Genomic DNA, 21176 nt, shown 5'->3' with positions numbered 1-21176 from the left:
TAGTGGTAGACACTTGAGTACCCGGCTATAATCCTGATCTTTTCCCATGCGATTATCAACATCCGGTCCCTTAGAAAAGGCTATGTAGGACCGACGATTCCTGTAAGACGACGATGAGCAATAAAGCAGTTACCGACTTCTTCACGCAGCAGGACACAGTATTTTACCAAACAGGTAACTTCATGCTGATACGACCGTGGGATGACTGCCTCAGTGTTCCCGTCGATTTTGCCTGATACATATATCATTTCTGCACTGTGCGGCTTCCGAACAGAAACGTTTTGATCGTTCCTTACATAACGACTGATAGCAACCACACGAGTCGCTCAAACACAACCATTCCGAAACGTATCTGCTATCATCGAAGTGGACTGAATCATCAAATCATTTGAAGACGTGTTCAGAGTAACGCGATGGAGTACCCACCGTTAGAAGTAATGACAGGAAGCAAACCGAAGTTCATACTTACTGAGGTCGTGGATTTTCCATCAGGTCAACCAGTAACGGCAGCCTAAAGAGAGAAGGCAGTTAAGGTTCGTATGGAGAAGATGGTAAATGAAAAATAAAGCGACATGATGGGCGTTGTAAGACCATTAAGCCGGCCGGAGTGGCCGAGCGGTTCTAGGTGCTACAGTCTGGAACAGCGCAACCACTACGGTCGCAGGTTCGAATCCTGCCTCGGGCATGGATGTGTGTGATGGCTTAGGTTAGTTAGGTTTAAGTAGTTCTAAGTTCTAGGAGACTGACGACCTCAGAAGTTAAGTCCCATAGTGCTCAGAGCCATTTGAAGCATTTAAGATCATTAAGTACAAGACTGTGGACGAGTATTGGATAAAAAAAAAAGAAAAATCTAGTGTGAAGTAGATGGAGAATTAAAAAAGCTCTTGGAACTGAACTATGGGCGGCGAAGTGGGATATTGTATTCGTTATGGTATTTATTTATTTATTATGTTATGTAGTTGTTTAAAATTAGGTGTGACTTAAGGTGCCAAGTTAGAGAGGTAATGTGCCACGTTAAGTGGAGCTGTGTGACATTACGTGCATTTAAGCGACCTGCGCAGCCGCCCAGTACTGGTACGAGGTAAGATGATTTTGTTGATGGGGCAAAAGGCAGAATTTCTGCCGAGCCCAAGTGTGGCACAGAAGCTTGGCCCGAAATAGGGAAAATACTGGTAGGGGAATTTTGACACTTAAGTCTACAGGCATTCCTCCAAGAAATGGCGGAGTGTCAGACAATCCGAAAGATGTCTAAGTTCAGCTCTTTGACAGTCTATAATGATTTACAGTCAAATATTAATGTAAATCTGAATATAACTGCGATGCCAGAAAAATGAATTGCATCGAGTGACATAACAATATCTCAAATCCTTAAAGGTACAAAGTATTTCACAGCGAATAAACATTTTCACAATGAACTTCTAAATTACCAGTTTTTAAAAGCTTCATGTGGTTTAAGCATACGACATCTCAGATGATAGCATTGCAATATAATAGATATCATCTCTAGAAGCTACATATCTGTATATATTTTGTGTATTGAGTTATGACGTCTTTTACCACTTCTTTGTTACGAAAATGTTTATCAGAACATCGTATCCTCCACTTTAACACAGCTAATGAATACAACATGAATACCTCACAGATTGTCATATTTGTGTAGTTATTTAATGAACAGTTTACTATTTTGCAGTAGCTTTATTTAAATGATTCCAAGAGAACCAAAGCACGCTTCTGTCAAGAAGACACAAATAATTGTTTAAATAACATTTGAAGAGAATTCCTTGTCATTCAGTGTAGTCCAGTCAAATTGCAGAAATACCTTGCAAAAGGTGGGGCAGAAGAGTTTATTTTTTCAACTCGTTCATATTGTTGGAAATATTAGAAAACCGAGTTTTGCCAACAAAATTTCGCTTGGGAAAACTTTCTGCAGTCAAAAAACTTGGAAAATTTCGGCCCTTTTTCCGTTTTTCCAAAATATCTCAGTTTCATTTGCACCTATCGCTTTAACGTCTAATTTCTTTTTTAAAGAGCACAAAATTCTCTACAAATTTGATTCTTGCCATTTTTTCTACTCCCAATATCTAAGGCGCTACAGCGCCTCAAAAATACCAATTTTTCAAATTTTGAGCATAGTGGCAAGATACCTTATTTTTGAACACTATTTTTTAGTTTCTGTTTGTGTAGTATACATACATTATACATCACGTTATATGTTGGAATTTACCACCTCACTTTCAAGTATTCAATTTCTCTGTATGCAATATGAGGATTGCTGGGCACCCAACTATTGTGATTCTTACATCACTGCCTGAAGTTCACTATGGGCCACCTCAGCCCTGGTATTTGTAAAACTATAAATATAAAAATAAATCATTAAGAGACATAGACACACACACACACACACACACACACACACACACACACACATACACGCGCACACAAAATAAATTGTCTCAGTAAACTGAACTATTATTAGCTGCAATAGGCAACCTAATTAGGTAGGTAATTATTCTTGTGTATAAAAGCGACAAAGTTGACATAAAAAATAAGTAGCTTTATTACAATTAAAATGCATTGTCAGTTACTAAAAAAATGTTGACAGTTCTGGGTGTGTAATACTTGTAATATCACACATTAGCGCACTTGAGACAGATATGAGCATCACTTCCAACGTTTAGATGGGCCAGGTTCCTCAGTGTCACCAGAAATACCTTGGGTTACGGATTCAGGGTCTGTACCTAGAGTTGATCCCAGATTGACCTCTTCTTTAAACAGCGAGCCAGCCTTAGCAAGTTCATTGATTTCGTCAGCGGTTTCCTCAACATCCTCCATAACATCTTCTTCACTGTCTTCATATAAAAATTTTTGCACGTTTTCACAGTTGACCCCAATACATTTCCTGCAAATTGAAGAACATTTCAAACCCGCTTTTCTGCAGGAGCACGTTCCGCCACAGTTCAGCTTGCATGAGCATGAAACAATCTGAAGAAGTGCTTCAGGTGCTGGATCTTGGCTCATTATAACGGGTATTGGACCGTGGTCACTGTGATTCTCAGGAGGTTTCCAGTTTCCCATCCAACTTTGGACTTCTTGGTAAGTCCGCAACGAATGATGTTGTGCAGCATCTAGTGTAGGTGGCGACCGTGCAAGATTCAGTTTGCTTTTTGTGGCAGACTTGGCGAATAGCTGGTATCGCAAATGGTCTAGTGTGTGGGAACTGCTGACACCCCCACTATACAATGCGATAGTAACCTGTTTTGTTGCTGTTATTATTTCTTCACGGGTATCATGTGGTTTATTCAACGTGCAAAGTGCTGAGGTTAGGTGTTCATTTTTCGCAACAATATTGCAGCACTTAATTTTTCCTTGACCGAAAAAGCCGATGTTGTATCACATCCGCTAAAGGCGTGAGTGAACCGAATATATTCACTGTCAAACTTGTAAGATGCAGTGGAAAACCACTTGTCTTCTTCATTTGCTCTTCCTGGCTTCAAGAAAAATAAGTTTTCAATGCCTTGCCCCAAACCGGTCATGAGCACAAGCAGGTCAACATCTTCTCCTACAATGACAACAGTTACAAAATATTTGGTTCTTGAAATGACAGATGTTACAATCATAACGTCAGCATCTTCTTGTGGCTGGTGCACTTCAACGCTACACTCCAGAAATTCCTTTTTAAGAAGTGTGATCAAACGCATATTGTTTCGTTCGTTGTACAAGAACTTGTCCTGAGGGACTTGGTTCACCATCTCTGATTCAACCACAACGTCAACCGAAGAATGTTTTTGGAACCTACGAATTCTCTCAGCACTCTTTGTGCTACATTTGTCTCCCTCACATGGGTACCCATCAAATACAATAGCAAATTGAGATCCAAATTGACGTTGCAGGTAAGAAACATAGCTTTGGGCTATTGACTTTAAGCAAACATTTCGAGTCCAAGTCACTTTGTGGATAAGGTACCCTCCATCAAAATATCGTTTGGCATATGGCAGTCTGAACTGCTTGGTTAAAAAGTCATCAGAATTCCCGTTTGCACATAATAAGCATTTCTCTTTGAACTTCCACTGACCTTTTTCCTGCGACCGACGTAGCACGCCTGTTGGTTCCTGAGGACGTCGAAGGCTAGCTGCTATCATTCTCTCATTAATGTACTTCCTGTAGCATCTTTCATGCACCATCACTTCACTGAGAGTTTTCAAAAAACGGGTGTGAGCAGACTCCCTGCATTTAGCACTACAATCGATAAGTGTGCTCAGTCCTTTCTTTTTCACATTGCATCCACCACTCGCCACAGTTTTTTCGCAAATGAATCATAAATTCATGTCAGGCATACTCATTTTCAGCACCACAACATATACTGATTGGAAGCGACTCCAAACTGTAGGACCCTTATTGTTGTGTCCTAATAGCTGTCAGCGCGCTGTGAACAATCACTAGAGATAATTGCCTTCCGCCCTCCAAAGAATAAATACGCTTTTTTCCGCTAAAGAACAATTCCTACATACTTTTTCTTACAACTGATCATTAACGTGAATCAACTGTAGAAAAGGTACGGCACCTGCATGCAATCGTATTACATATTGTAACACAAATAAACTTCACGCAATCCGACGTGAATGTGTTCGTAGTTACTGAAAATGATGCTGTTTGTCCTGGCCCTGCAGCAGACTGATGATGATGATGATGATGTTTGGTTTGTGGGGCGCTCAACTGCGTGGTTATCAGCGCCTGTACAATTACCCAATCTTTGCTCAGTCCAATTTCGCCACTTTCCTAGATGATGATGAAATGATGAGGACAACACAAACACTCAGTCATCTCGAGGCAGGTGAAAATCCCTGACCCCGCCGGGAATCGAACCCGGGACCCCGTGCTCGGGAAGCGAGAACGCTACCGCGAGACCACGAGCGGCGGACTGCAGCAGAATGAGATGGTAAATTCCAATGAATAACATGATGAGTAATATGTTTATACTACACAAATAGAAACTGAAATAACAGTGTTCAAAAATTAGGTAATTTGCCACTTTGCTCGAAATTTGAAAAATTGGTATTTTTGACGCGCTGTAGCGCCTTAGATATTGGGAGTAGAAAAAATGATAAAAATCAAATTTGTAGAGAATTTTGTACTCTTTAAAAAAGAAAATAGACGTCAAAGCGATAGGAGCAAATGAAACTGAGATATTTTGAAAAAACTGAAAAAAGTCTGAAATTTTCGAAGTTTTTTGACTGCAGAAAGTTTTCCCAAGAGAAATTTTGTTGGCAAAACTTGGTTTTCTAACCTTTCCAACAATATGAACGAGTTGAAAAAATAAAATCTTCTACCCCACCTTTTGCAAGGTACAGGCTTTTTTTCTGACTGTTTCGCTGTGTGAGGGCACTTGTGCAAAATGCTAGATTATGTATTTGCGAACAATTATTCATTTTTAAATTTTTGTGAATGATCTGACAGTCACCAAATATTTATAACATTTCTTTATTTACATATTAGTCTAATAAATTAGATTAATCCACGAAGTGGTCAAAACAAGTCAAGTTATTTCTGTAGCACGTAAGAACGATGCGGTGGCCACGTGGTTCTAGGCGCTTCAGTCCGGAATCGCGCGACTGCTACGGTCACAGGTTCGAATCCTGCCTCGGGCATGGATGTGTGTGGTGTTCTTAGGTTAGTTAGGTTTAAGTGGTTCTAAGTTCTAGGGGACTGATGACATCAGATGTTAAGTCCCTTAGTGTTCAGAGCCATTTGAACCATAAGAACGATGTATTTTTGGTTTGGATAGACTTCAGCAAATTGACAGCATACAGTAGCGGAACACTACGGGAGTCAAGTGGAGTTTGGGACCTTTCGAGTGAAGAGCTGAAGGGATTCATTCTGGACACTTTTACGTTTGTGCTGGAAGAAGACAGACCTGCATATGGTACTGTGTGGTTTTTGATGATGTCGACGGTAGATGGGTAGTGAATGGCTGCTGCCATACTTTAACTTGTGACTGGACTTTATATTTTGAGAGGTCTGAATGTGCTCCACAGCAGGAATAACTGTTTCTGCTTGTATTACAGAACTGAGGATAGACACAGTATGAATTACTATTCTTTATATCGCGTGTGTTAATTTGTGAGTCATCATGTACAACTCTGTACTGTTTTGAGCTGATGGATATTTCGTGTAATGCGATCACAAAATGGACTCAAGTTTTCACGTATACTGCTGATTCTCGAACGCTTTCGAGGTAACTTTACTGCAGTTGAGAACGGTATTTTCTGTCTGTATGTAGGACCACTTCCGTTTATTTGAGATGTCCTGTCTTGAATAAACACCATACTGCATGACATCTACATCAGTCACAGACTTTAGAATGGAACTATTGTTAATCAATTATTACTTTAACTTCTGTGTCATATTTATGTGTATTTTATCAAGTAACATTTCTAGCCAATGCACAGACTATTGAATTTTAACCGCAGGATCATAGCTACAGCCTGTTGCTTGCAGCGAATTAGCTGTGTGGAATGAAAGCAGACGTGCGCGATTTTACCCCATGAGTACATCGACCTATTCATTTAGAGACGTAAAAAGCCAAAGTAACTGAAGTACGAGTAACCGAACCTCAACAAGCATCTGGTTTGCTTGTATCTGATGCTGTTTGGAAGAGCAGCTACTCAGCTGTAACCGTCCTAACACCAACTGAGTGTCCAATAGTCCATTCTTTCTATTCTGTTTGAGCAGCTGAACTTCAGCCTTGGGCTTCAGTTTCCATCTTTGTGCTGCCCCAAAGTGATGATTTTTGCGCGATTGTTTGATGATCAGCCACAGGGGAATTTTTAGCATAAGAAAATTTTCGTTTTTCTTATTTTGCACAGTTTGTGTCTAATAGTTACGTGACTTAATATTTAATGCTTTGGCAGGTTTTTCACTGCTGTTTTGAATTTTCATATCCACACTCGTTGGTCCTCTCAAACACTCCATTCCTACATTTTAAATTTGATATATTTACTTCATTAATTGCAGAGTTATTTTTGAAGAGACTGTTTATAATATGTAGCTACCATTTTGCAATGTCTATACACGTTTTTTACCTGTGTATCAGTCCATCTGATCTTCTTATCTTTGTTTTGTTGAATGCAGTTCCTACATTTCTAACACTGATTTAGTTGTTAAGAGATTATTTTGCTTTTCTTTTATTTATTTGTAATCAATGGTAAATTTTTTTAGCCCACCCCGTGCAGGTAACGCCAGCTTGAGCGACAGCGCAGACGTTGTCTGACAACTGTGCCGTCGCCAGGGCAAAGAAATGAATTTAACTTTCATTTTCAGACTGGATACTACACGGAGCTGAGACTGCAGAACGGAATTGAGGCTCCCGTACGCCCTGAAGGAGTGTACTCCTACAACTTCGACTCCCTGTACGTGGAGCGCATCCAGAACTACGAAAGGAGGATCAGGGACGCTATTGACTTTGGCTACGTATACGGCGTAAGTACAACTCTATTTTTATTTTTGTGTCCAAAAACTGGTTCAATTGCTGCTCCACTCGCCAGTCTATCCTCTTCTTCTCTGTGTTGCAACTGTCACTTACATTTATACTTATTCCTCCCTTGGTCTCTCGTTAGAGTTTCTACCTTCCTCACTTCCCTTCTGTGCATAACTGACGATCCTGTATGATTCTGGACGTATCCCTTTTTTGGTCAAGCTGGTCCATATATTTTTTTTCCAAATGCAGTTTATTTATTTATTTTTATTTATTCATTTAACCTGATCAGATTAGGGCCATCAGGCCCTCTCTTACATCGGACCAGTGTTTCACACATGCAGCATTTCACACATCAGAGTTACACCATGAACATAGTCTAAATGAGAAAATTAGCTTACTCTAGTGACAATATGAATAAATAGTAGTGACTAAGACCTAATAAAGTAAATGCAGAAGTATTTTTACAACAGGTGCTATACATACAGATTATGATAAAAGCAATAATAATAACAATAAAACAAAGAATCAAATAATAATGATTAACATGACTAAGATCTAATAAAGTAAATGCTGGCAGTATTTTTACATCAGGTGCTATACATACAGATTATGGTGAAAGCAATAATAATAACTGTAAAAAAATCAAATAATAATGACAAACATGAGAAAGATTGGCAATAGTAATGAAGGTTTGTGCAGATGTACATTAATATCTTGGTGTGTAAAGTAGATGTTTACTAGTATAGCGAGTTTTGGGTAAGGGAGATTTAAGGAGGGGGAAAGAGGGAAGTAATTATGTGAACTGCACTCATGTACAAAGGAAGGCATTATTGTTGCTTAAGTAGATACGTCATTAACTGTTTTTTGAAGCCGGTCATGTTTTTAATTTCTCTAACATAACGAGGGAGGTTATTCCAGAGTCACCCGCTACTGTAAAGGACTTGGAGAAGGTGACTGAGCGATGGAGTGGAACGGAGAGGATTTTATTATAATGGGAACGTGTGTTTCTGTCATGTTGTTCCGACATGAGCGTTAGGGACGAGGAGAGATATGAGGGACAGTGTACGTTTATAAGGCAGTAGATGAGACAGAGTGTATGGAAATCTCTGCGTTTGTCTGCACGCAGCCAGGACAATTTTGCTTATGCTGGTGAAATGTGATCAAAAAGTCGAACGTCACAGATATATCGGACGCAGGCATTCGTGACCAGTTCTAGACGTCGGGAATTTTCTTGAGAGAGGCCTTGTAGGATAATATTGCTGTAGTCAGTGATTGGGAGTATAAGCGTTTGTACTAATTTCTTTTTCAGATCGAAAGAGAAGAGTTTTTTATATTTTTGTAGGACATGAAGGGATGCTGATGCTTTTTTGCACACTGCAGTTACGTGCTCTGTCCAATTTAGATTTTCATCTATTATTACTCCCAAACTCTTTGCTGAGGGAGAGAAGTTAATATTTTTTCCATTTAGGATAAGAGGTGGTACGGATTCCCGATGTTTTCGGCTAATGAGCTTAGAGTGACCAAGAAGTACCGCTTGGGTTTTTTATATTTTTGTAGTACATGAAGGGATGCTGATGCTTTTTTGCACACTGCAGTTACGTGCTCTGTCCAATTTAGATTTTCATCTATTATTACTCCCAAACTCTTTGCTGAGGGAGAGAAGTTAATATTTTTTCCATTTTGGATAAGAGGTGGTACGGATTCCCGATGTTTTGGGCTAATGAGCTTAGAGTGACCAAGAAGTACCGCTTGGGTTTTAGATGGGTTTAGTTTTTGACCTATGTCCTGTGCCCATTTTGACAGTGCATCGAGGTCAGTATTGAATTTTTCAACAGCTTTCTTGAGATTGCTTGGTTTCGCACTTATATACAACTGAAGGTCATCAGCATACATATGGTATTTGCAATAGGTCAGGACTGATGACACATCATTGACATAAAGAGAGAAGAGTACAGGACCTAATACTGAGCCTTGGGGAACGCCTGACACTACCTGCCGCCATTGTGATTTTATATTCCAAGACATGACGCGTTGCTGACGAGACGTCATGTATGAGCGAAACCATTGCACTGCGCTTGGTGAGAAATTTAGACCGCTAAGTTTGGCTAGTACGATGTCGAAGTCGACAGTATCAAATGCTTTGCTGAAATCTAAGAAGCAAATGATAGTCGCTTCTTGTCTGTCCATGGCAAGTTTCAGGTCATCTGTCACCTTTATCAGAGCGGATGTTGTGCTTCGATGTTTACGGAAACCTGATTGGTATTCGTCTAGTAGGTTGTTAGTAGTTAGGTAGTTGGTGAGCTGGTCATGAACTATATATTCTAAGGCCTTTGATAGTGCAGGAAGAACGCAGATGGGGCGGTAGTCAGAGGGTGCTGTGGCGATGTCCTTTTTAGGCAGTGGCTTAATTTGTCCCAGTTTCCAGGCCTCAGGGAAAACACTTGTGATTAATGAATCGTTGAAAATGTCTGTTATAGAGGGCAGTAGTTGGTCAATAATAAGTTTTACCATCTGGATAGTGATACCATCATGTCCAGTAGATGCTGATCTAATCCGCATTATGGCTTTCTTGACAGTACTGCAAGTGACGTGTTGTAGATAGAATGTTAGTATGTAGATAGAATGTTTAGTATGTTATCATTAGTATCTTATCTAATTTTCAACACTCTTCTGTGGGACCATACTTCAGATGCCTGTGTCTATTGTTTATCTTTCACTTTTCACTTTCATAGAAGGCTATACTACAGACAAATACATTCAGAAAAAAATTCCTAACCCTTAAATCCTTATAAGATGTTAACCAGTTCTTCTTTTTTACAAACTCTGTAGGAAGTCTGAATTTTATATCCTGTGTACTTCATGCCATCGTCATTTATTTTCCTGCTCAACTTACTTTTCGTGTCTCATTTTAATTTTGTAGATGTTCATCTTGTAGCCTCTTTTCACAACACAATCCTGTCTATTCAACAACTCCTCCAAGTTCGTTGTCATCACTCACTGAATTACAAAGTCATCGGTTAGCCTCAGACATTTTTATTTATCCTCATGATCTGCACTTCTCTTTCCTAATTTCTCCTTGTTTTACTTTTCTGCTTCTCGACATAAAGACTGAATAACAGTATGGATAGGCTACAAACCCCTCTCACTCCCTTCGCAGTCGCTACTTCCCTTTCGTGTCCTTCCACTCTTAAAACTGTGGTGTGGTCTCTGTTCAAGTTGCTATCTATATTTAATCCCTCGTACCGGCACGATATGATAGAATGTAATGCAGTGAACGTTGTCAAAAGTTTTCTCCAAATCTACAAATGCTCTAAAAGTCACTCTTTACATTTCTCTATTACCTCTCTCCGATGCACGTCTGACACAACTATACATGTGTACTAAGTGTTCACAGCATGATTTCGAGAAATTCAACCTGAGGGAGAAAGATGTGACCGACATCATTGGAAACATTATAGAGGGCAATGCTGAATCTGTCAACTACGAGTTCTACGGCTCTATCTACAGGTACATCATCTCTCTCTTCGGCCACATCGCTGATCCGATCCACAAATACGGCGTAAGTATATCTAATCAGTTCGATGTCTGGTTTGTTGCTGATTTACCAAAGAAACGGAATGCACAGCTTGGTCTCACCATTGCAGACACCCGCCAGCGTCCTTGAACAGCCAGAGACACAGCTGAGAGACCCGCTGTACTACAGAATTGCCAAGCGAATCCTATCATTCTTCTACCAGTACAAGAACAAACTGCAACCTTACACCAGGCACGAGGTAAGTAGAGATATTTTTCGCTATCGTAGCCCACACATACGTCGTTGTCTCAGCCATCAAAGGAAGATCAAGTGAAACACATTTAATACGTTTTTTCTTTCGGCTGGAACTGCCAGGTGTTGCCATTGAGAGCATCTCCTTCGACAAGATTGTCACTTACTTCGACAACTTTGACACTCCGAGCCTGAAGAAGGCGACAGATTCTACTTTGTGGCTCGCCAGTACCGCCTGAACCACAAGCCTTTCTACTACCAGCTTAAGGTGAAGAGCGACAAGGAGATCGACTCCGTGGTGCGAGTTTTCATTGGTCCCAAGCACGACGCGTGTGGCCGTGAACTGACACTGGAGGAGAGAAGGCCGTACTACTTCTTGCTGGACGAGTTCAACCAGAAACGTGAGTAACTAGTCGTGTTGCATTCCTTAACTACTTTTTCTACTCCGGCAAAGTATTTTTACACACATGGACATAATACTGGGAAGCATGAATATCAGATCAAATTTCGCGCTGAGTTGTAATCGACTGGACAAAATACACTCCTGGAAATTGAAATAAGAACACCGTGAATTCATTGTCCCAGGAAGGGGAAACTTTATTGACACATTCCTGGGGTCAGATACATCACATGATCACACTGACAGAACCACAGGCACATAGACACAGGCAACAGAGCATGCACAATGACAGCACTAGTACAGTGTATATCCACCTTTCGCAGCAATGCAGGCTGCTATTCTCCCATGGAGATGATCGTAGAGATGCTGGATGTAGTCCTGTGGAACGGCTTGCCATGCCATTTCCACATGGCGCCTCAGTTGGACCAGCGTTCGTACTGGACGTGCAGACCGCGTGAGACGACGCTTCATCCAGTCCCAAACATGCTCAATGGGGGACAGATCCGGAGATCTTGCTGGCCAGGGTAGTTGACTTACACCTTCTAGAGCACGTTGGGTGGCACGGGATACATGCGGACGTGCATTGTCCTGTTGGAACAGCAAGTTCCCTTGCCGGTCTAGGAATGGTAGAACGATGGGTTCGATGACGGTTTGGATGTACCGTGCACTATTCAGTGTCCCCTCGACGATCAACAGTGGTGTACGGCCAGTGTAGGAGATAGCTCCCCACACCATGATGCCGGGTGTTGGCCCTGTGTGCCTCGGTTGTATGCAGTCCTGATTGTGGCGCTCACCTGCACGGCGCCAAACACGCAAACGACCATCATTGGCACCAAGGCAGAAGCGACTCTCATCGCTGAAGACGACATGTCTCCATTCGTCCCTCCATTCACGCCTGTCGCGACACCACTGGAGGCGGGCTGCACGATGTTGGGGCGTGAGCGGAAGTCGGCCTAACGGTGTGCGGGACCGTAGCCCAGCTTCATGGAGACGGTTGCGAATGGTCCTCGCCGATACCCCAGGAGCAACAGTGTCCCTAATTTGCTGGGAAGTGGCGGTCCGGTTCCCTACGGCACTGCGTAGGATCCTACGGTCTTGGCGTGCATCTGTGCGTCGCTGCGGTCCGGTCCCAGGTCGACGGGCACGTGCACCTTCCGCCGACCACTGGCGACAACATCGATGTACTGTGGAGACCTCACGCCCCACGTGTTGAGCAATTCGGCGGTACGTCCACCCGGCCTCCCGCATGCCCACTATACGCCCTCGCTCAAAGTCCGTCAACTACACATACGGTTCACGTCCACGCTGTCGCGGCATGCTATCAGTGTTAAAGACTGCGATGGAGCTCCGTATGCCACGGCAAACTGGCTGACACTGACGGCGGCGGTGCACAAATGCTGCGCAGCTAGCGCCATTCGACGGCCAACACCGCGGTTCCTGGTGTGTCCTCTGTGCCGTGCGTGTGATCATTGCTTGTACAGCCCTCTCGCAGTGTCCGGAGCAAGTATGGTGGGTCTGACACACCGGTGTGAATGTGTTCTTTTTTCCGTTTCCAGGAGTGTAGTTTCAAAGGTCTTCTAGACTCTTGGCAAACCTTCAGATGACCAGATTAAAACATTACGCCAATGGAAAACGGCATTAACTACAACTCATTCAATCTGAATGATCGGACGTAGACGTTAAAACCACATAACAGAAGAAGAGAATTAGGAAGTGGAGATTTTAACGTCCCTAGTACATTGAGGTTAAAACAAGAGGGTGTTTGCTCATACTTGATAAAGATGGGACATAGGAAAATGCTGTGACACTTGAGGACGTACTCCTGGCATCATAGCAAGCGATTTCAGGGTCCCGTGAAAACTGAAATCATGGTGGTCTCACAGGATTTTCGGTATCCATCAACATACATACAATGCAAATATTTTAACCAACGTCTCATAGAATTTTCCAGAACTCGGTGAATTAAATTACCTAGCGTGAATTGTATTTTTATCGCAGTAGAAAACGTTACATGTTTTTGGTCTGTTTCCTTTTTGTGCTATAGTTTAGTTGTCGGTATAATATAATGTGTATAACAAGAATTTAACTTCTGATATGGTGCGCAAACTAGGTACGTCCGCTTCCAAATACTGAGATTTTTGGTATGGTACTTAGTCTCGCTGTTATGTGTTGCAAGCGTATACACATAAACAGTGCTAACCAAACATACGGGTTACTGAAATATTATATTTCTGTTGGATATCAGTATCATCCAGTGCAGAATCAACTTATTCTAATATCCATCGTTAGTTCTTAACCGACGATCTCCCATTTGAATACTTTCGCTTCCTCTGTGATAATTGTCAGCCCTACTTTGATACTATTTCGTTATGATGCATGTAAGTGTTTATACAGTGACCGAAATTCACCAGGTATTGTATTAATTCTAATGAAATTTCCTGCAACATTAGAACTGTGTGCCAGCCCAGGACTCGAACTCGACACTTCTGGCTTTCATGAGCAAGAGTTCTACCAACTAAGATACCCAAGCACGACTCCCAACCCGTTCGCAAACTTCACAGAAGTTGTGTGCTGCGCAACTTGTAAGACTAATACACCTGGATTTTGAATCAGCAGAATTGATAATAATAATAATCTCGATGCTATTGCTTGGGCAATAAAATATTTAATTGATGATTAATTTATTTTCATTTTTTTATTTCTTGTTAAAAGTGGAATGAATGAAAGTAAGTTGATCTCTAGTCCTATTCATACTTCAAATCATGAATCTAACGAAATCGACTGGATCGTTCTTATAGAAAATATTGCAGAGACGTGGGTTAGCTATAGCCTGGTGAATATTTTCAAAATGCATTTTTTACTGCGCTGCAAAGCATCAATAGCGTTTTCAGGAGTACTCTGAAATCAATAAAATACACCGATGAGCCAAAATATTATGACCACTTGTTTTATAGCGTCTCGTTCCATTTTTCAAATACAGCACAACAGAAATTTTGCTTGACATGGATTCTACAAGTCCTTCGGAGGATTACAGAAGTGCGTGGCACCAAATGTCTACGCTAAACTCAAGCAATTCCAGCCAATTACGTGATGGTGGTTAAAGGGCACGCAGCTGGCGCCTGACATGTGTTCCAATGGGTACAGATCTGGCACATTTGCCGGCAGAGACATCAATGTGAGTTCACTATAATGCCCCTCAAACCACTGTAGCACGATTCTCGCCTTGTAACTCGGACAGTTATCCTGCTGGAAGATGCCATTACCGTATGGGGAGACTTCTGTCATGAAGCGATGCAAAGTGGTCCACTATAATGTTCATGTAGTTCACTGCTGTCATTAAGCCTTCGATTACCACCACCACAGATCCCATGGAAGTCCAAATCAATGTACCCCATAGCATAATTCTGCCCTCTCCAGCTTGCACCTGTGGCGCAGTGCATGTTTCGTGCAGCCATTCGGCTGGATGACTGCGTGTAAGGACCCAACTACCGAGAAATGCGGTTCATTCTACAGGCGACACTTTTCTATCGATCCACGGTGAAAACTCAGTATGCTGTGCTCACTGCAATCATAACTGACGATGTGGTTGGATCAACATAGGAACACGTACGGGTCGTGTGATTTGGCCTTTGAACGAAGTGTGCCGAAACGCTTGTGCCTGCACCAGCATTATACTCTGTCGTCAGACCTGCTGCAGATCGCTGTCTATCCTGGATTACACACTGGGGGATCCTCCAGCCTTGTTATGAGACGTGGACATCTAGTACCATACGGCCTGCGCATTGTTCCACCAACTTTCTCTAGGTGGTCACGGCAGTAGCACGCCAACAGACGAAAAGATTCTCCATTCCAGAGGTTCTCGTTACTAGCGGCAAAACCACAATAGTATGCCCTTTGTCGAAACCGTTTATCTCAGTGGATTTCTGCATTTGCGGCCCGTTTCTTCGCTGTCCATTCATGTCTCTTCCGCATACATCCTATCCTTACCGCGTCAAGTGCCAGCATGACCACCTGGAGACGTTCAACCTCGACATTGGCACTTGTCAAAACGTTCTGGCTCATCACTGTTCACATATATTACGATGACGACAGGCATTTTCATTAAATAATAATTCTGACGCTTTTTCAAAACTTCCAAAATAAGTTTATCTTGTTTATTACTGTTGTCAGTGTTCAAAATTGCTTATACCTACTCAGGACCATACGAAATAACTTATGTCATATCATTATTTCCCTATATATCTTTTCTTTCTTTTGTCGATACTACATCTGTCTTTTTCTTTGGTTCCTCCTGGAAGCTCTTGAAACTTTTGATTTTTGCTCTGAACTTTTCTCTTCCTTCTGCAGCATTACTGAGTGAAGCGGTATCTCTTAGGACTGTTAGAACTTCTTTAACCCATGTCATTGATGTTCCTCGTTTTCTATGAGAAATGTTTAAAATTCTTTTTGTTACCTTTTCCTTATTATTTCCAGTTTTCTTATCGCATTCTCTGGTTATTTTTCCTTCCTTCTATTGTTTCACCTAATTGTTTAACTATGTGCAAGAGAAAGGCGTTCTGAGGCCTATAGTCATTCTGGCTTAATGACAGTGTTGTAGTAGTGTAGTTTTCCATTTATTTCTTGTTACACAGATCTTTTGTTAGTTGAAAAGCCACCTCCATTTTCCTCCTTGATGCAATAATTTACCAACATCCGTATGATTTGTAGAACTTTATTTTATTTTATGAACTTCTATGTGCTACCGGTTTCGGCATTACATTGATTCCATCTTCAGGACCCACTCGTCATAGTCGTAAAATCGCTAGTACACGGAAGGATCTGTGAATCAATCGTCCTGCAACAGCTCTTGGTGGCCAGGCGACACAGAGAAAATATGGCTCCTTCCGTGTATACCGATTTTACGACTATGGCGAGTGGTGCCTGAAGATGGCATCAATGTAATGCCGAAATGAAATAAAATAGACTTCTACAAATCATACGGCTGTCGGTAAAATATTGCATCAAGAAATTCATGCCAGCTGTCGTCCCACGATCTACAATTGATCAACGAAAACTCCGTTTTACTTGTTCTTGCTATGTTAGCTTCTCTGTTCAAAGCATTTTGTTCTATTGTTTCACTCAAATATTTAAATTTTGTAGTCTTTTTTCTACTCTTGCATATTCAGTTTGCGTGTGCTTCGATGCCTTTTTCGTATCTGCCACACACACTGTATTTTTCAAAAGGTATAGATAGGCTTGCTTTAGCACACTTCTCTTTTACGACCTTTATCTTCATTGTTGCATCTTCTAAAGACTCAGATGAGATGTTATGATTGTCGGCAATAGCCAATCAATACTCAGATTATTACCTCTTTCCCCAGTAGTGAGTCTCTTAGTTCCTTCTTTTTCTGTTCTTCCTCCATTCACTGATTAACCTTTCTGGTACACAGCTGAAGAGCAGCGGGGATTATCCATCTCCTTGTCTCACTCCAGGTTTGATGTAAAAAGACTTACGTTTTATCTAAAATTTTAATTTTGCATTTCATTTGTTAGTGTGTCTTTTATGATTTGTAGTTAGCTCCAAGCTCGCGTTTAGTGTTGAATAATGTTTCCCTGTCAATCGAACTCTATGCTTTCATAGTTCACAAATGTTACATACATGATTTTGGTTCTAATCCCTCCATACTTGATTATAAATTTTAGATTTACATGTAGTTCCACAGAGGATTGTATTTTTCTAAACCCTTGTTGGTACGTTCCTAATTTCTTGTCCAGTTGGCTTTCCAGCCTGTTTTGTAACTTTTTAAGTCACTGATAGGAAACAAATTCCTTTGCAGTCGTTGAGATCAGTTTTATATCTTTTTCGTGGACTGAGTGTATTAATGTTTAGCTTCTTGACTGTTCTAGCACCTGCCATTTTCCACATTGCAGTAATTACTGAATCTTTCCCAGCGGCCCCTATCATTCTTCAACTCTTTATTGATGTTTTGGATTTCAACCATGCTAGGGGGAATGTGTCTGTGTTAGTGTATCCTGGATTTGTTCTCGAAAGTTTGCTCTTGGTTCCTCACAGTTTCACAACTTCTTGAAATAAGCTACTAATATTTCAGTTTTCTGGTTTGTATAGGGCTAATATTCCATCTTCATTTTTGAAGAACTAATTAGGTGGTTAGTAAGTTTGGAGGCTTTGTTTAAAAGATTTATAGAAGTTTCTGCCACTGTTGCTGAGGAAATATTCCTCATTTAATGACATTTTATGTAACATTATCATTATTATTGTTATCATTATATAAATGTTGACACAATACATATATACAGGATTATTGATAAGTGCCTTCCCGATTTCTAAAGACAATAGTGCAAAAGCTATTAGACTGAGAGATAATAGAAGTCAATAGATAGTCAATCTCTCCAAATTCATACTTCAAATTACAATGGCCCAAATGGGGCACATGTGACAAAGCAAACCTCAGTACAAAATGAAATGGTTCAAATGGCTCTGAGCACTATGGGACTCAACTGCTGTGGTCATAAGTCCCCTAGAACTTAGAACTACTTAAACCTAACTAACCTAAGGACATCACACACATCCATGCCCGAGGCAGGATTCGAACCTGCAACCGTAGCGGTCGTGCGTTTCCAGACTGTAGCGCCTTTAACCGCACGGCCACTCCGGCCTGCTAAACCTCAGTACATGCACGCGAGATGCATATGAGTGCTAACGTAGCAGCGACCATTGACTCTCTGCAGGTCCACACTAATTCCATGAAACAGTATGGACAGGATGATATGCCTACATCTTCTAACGCGTCTGTCTCATAGTAGTGCATTTTTCAACTGCACCATGTCATTTAACACGAATCGAAAAAACTTGGAGAGGCACTCTATCCACGTTTTATGTCACGTCTTACTGTTATGTCGTTTAGTTTCCGTGCAGTCGTCTCTGCATCCCTAGAGGTACAGCTGAATAATGCTGTACTTCTACTTTTATACTATCGAACCTCTGAACTCAACAGTCTAATATTTTTTCACTTGCTATTGTGGAAATAACGACCAGAAACATAGGGATAGAATACTCTTTTAAAACAAGCAGGGGTATTTATGACTCTAACGATATAGCTAAGCACCTTCATATCTACGAGGGTAATCCCAAAAGTAAGGTCTCCTATTTTTTATAAGTACATAGACCTGTTTATTTCTACAATGGTTTACATCAGTTTACAGCTTGAACATTTAGCTACTCTTCGATATAATCACCATTTCTGTCGATGCATTGTTGTAGACTCTGTGGCAGTTTTAGTATGCCCATCTCACACCAGCTCGCCGCCATGCTGGGAAGTAGGATGTCGCCACTGCTTGGTCTCAGGTGTGAAGTGGTATGCCCAGGTTTCGCCGCCCCAGACGATTAAGTCCAGAAAGTAGTCCTGTTCGGCTGCAAGGCGGTGAAGAAATGCGCGGGAAGCATCAACTCGTTTCCGCATGTGGTCCTCAGTCAGCATACGTGGCATCCATTTTGCGCACACCTTCCGGTATTTCAATGTTTCCGTTAAAATTCGGTGAGCGATGCTTCTGGAAACCTGAGGAACCAACGTGCAAAGATCATCCAGGGTGATCCGCCATTTTTACGCATGCTTTGCTCAACCTTCAACACTGTCTCCTCATAAAGTGACAGTCTCCCGCTCCTTTGTTCGTCGTGAATTTCGGTCCGACCAGCTGCAAACTCTCTACACCACTTACGAACATTTTTGGCATCCATGCACGACTCACCATACACTTCCGTCAATTGGCGATGGATTTCAATCGGCGCAGTGCCTCTTGCGTTCAAAAACCGAATAACTGCGCGCAATTCGCACTTGGCGGTAACATCCAAACGGGAGTTCCTTTCTCATCGGCTGCCAAGCCAAGACTGAGCGCGTCAGCGCAGCGTGCGCATGTTCACACACAGCGCGTGAGGCACTCCTCATAACAGTGTGACCAACTGCCAAACAAACAGAGTTCTGTACTTATAAAAAAAATAGGAGACCTTACTTTTGGGATCACCCTCGTATGTTCTACCAACTTCTAAGCCAAAGTTGTATTCTGGAATAAATTTCAAGTCCGATGCTCGTGGTCCGGGCGATAGCGACCTCGCTTCCCACGCCCGGGTTCCCGGGTTCGATTCCCGGCGGGGTCAAGGATTTTCTCTGTCTCGTGATGACTGGGTGTTGTGTGATGTCCTTAGGTTAGTTAGGTTTAAGTAGTTCTAGGGGACTGATGACCATAGATGTTAAGTCCCATAGTGCTCAGAGCCATTTTTTTGAACCAATAAATTTCTGACTTGACTAAACTAATATGGATGCTGCACTTTCTAGTGGCCGCTGGTGAGAACGAAATCAGGCGCAGCTCGAAGGAGTTCCCGCTGTTCGCCAAGGAGGCTCCACGCTACTCGGACCTGTACTACTCAACCGTGGGCGCCATCAAGGGCGAGAACAAGTTCTTCCTGGACGAGTTCCGCTCGCACTTCGGCTTCCCACAGCGGCTGGCGCTGCCCCGCGGCACCCGCAGTGGGCTGCCGCTGAGCGCCTTCGCCATCGTCACCCCCGCCGTGCAGGGCTCCGAGCACCCCTTCCTGCCCTTCGGCGACAACCAGGCCGGCGGGTTCCCGTTCGACAGGCGAGTCGTCGCGTACGAGTTCGACGTACCCAACGTCTTCTCCTCCGAGACGTTCGTCGTGCACCGCCGCCTGGAGGACATCAACAGACATCAACAGTACTGTCTGAATGGCCACCACTTTCATCACCTTGACAGCACTGCTTGTGGAAATTCGTCTTCACTTTCATGTGTCCTCACTCACAAGAAAAATAAACCATTAGTGCTTTAATCGTTTGGCATCATTTATTCTGCTCCTCATCTCATCTTCACCTGATGAACTCCCGAACACTGAAACTTATCCAAAAGTGTCATTACACCATAACCCATACTCTGCAACCTATAACGTTGCCTTGGCCACTTACAGTATCACGTCAGCAAGCCATACTGTACAATTGTAGCTATTTTAAGAGAAAGAATATTATTAAAATTTTATATAAAAATTCTCAAATTTGTGAGGATGTGCGTTTGGAAAACAGCGTTGTATGGTAGTGAAACATGGACTGTGGGAAAACCGGAACAGAAGAGAAGCGAAGCATTTGAGATGTGGTGCTACAGGTGGGACTGATAAGGTGAGGTATGAGGAGGTACCGTGAAGAATCAGAGAGGAAAGGAATATGTAGAAAATACTGTGTAGGAGAAGGGACAGAATGATAGGATATTTGTTAAGGCATGAGGGAATGAATGACTTCCATGATACTAGATGGAGTTGTAGAGGGCAAAACCTGTAGAGGAAGACAGAGATTAGTGGAATACATCCAGCATATAATTGAGGACGTAGGTTGCAGGTGCTACTCTGAGATGAAGAGGTTGGCACAGGGGAGGAATTCGCGGTAGGCCGCATTAAACCCGTCAGAAGAGTGATGACTCAAGAAAAAAAAAAAAAAAAAAACAGACAAACTAAATTTGTACTATTGTTCGAAGCTGTC

General features: G+C 42.0%; 1 pseudogene; it reads left to right on the top strand.

Moving 5' to 3' along the window:
* Positions 1 to 413: 413 nt before the first annotated feature.
* Positions 414 to 20479, top strand: LOC126151767 (allergen Cr-PI-like; annotated as a pseudogene).
* The last annotated feature ends 697 nt before the right edge of the window (positions 20480 to 21176 follow it).

Source organism: Schistocerca cancellata, chromosome 2 (assembly GCF_023864275.1).
Source record: "Schistocerca cancellata isolate TAMUIC-IGC-003103 chromosome 2, iqSchCanc2.1, whole genome shotgun sequence".
NCBI lineage: Eukaryota > Metazoa > Arthropoda > Insecta > Orthoptera > Acrididae > Schistocerca > Schistocerca cancellata.
The sequence above is the reverse complement of the archived record's forward strand: the minus strand, read 5'-3'. Positions and strand labels throughout refer to the sequence as shown.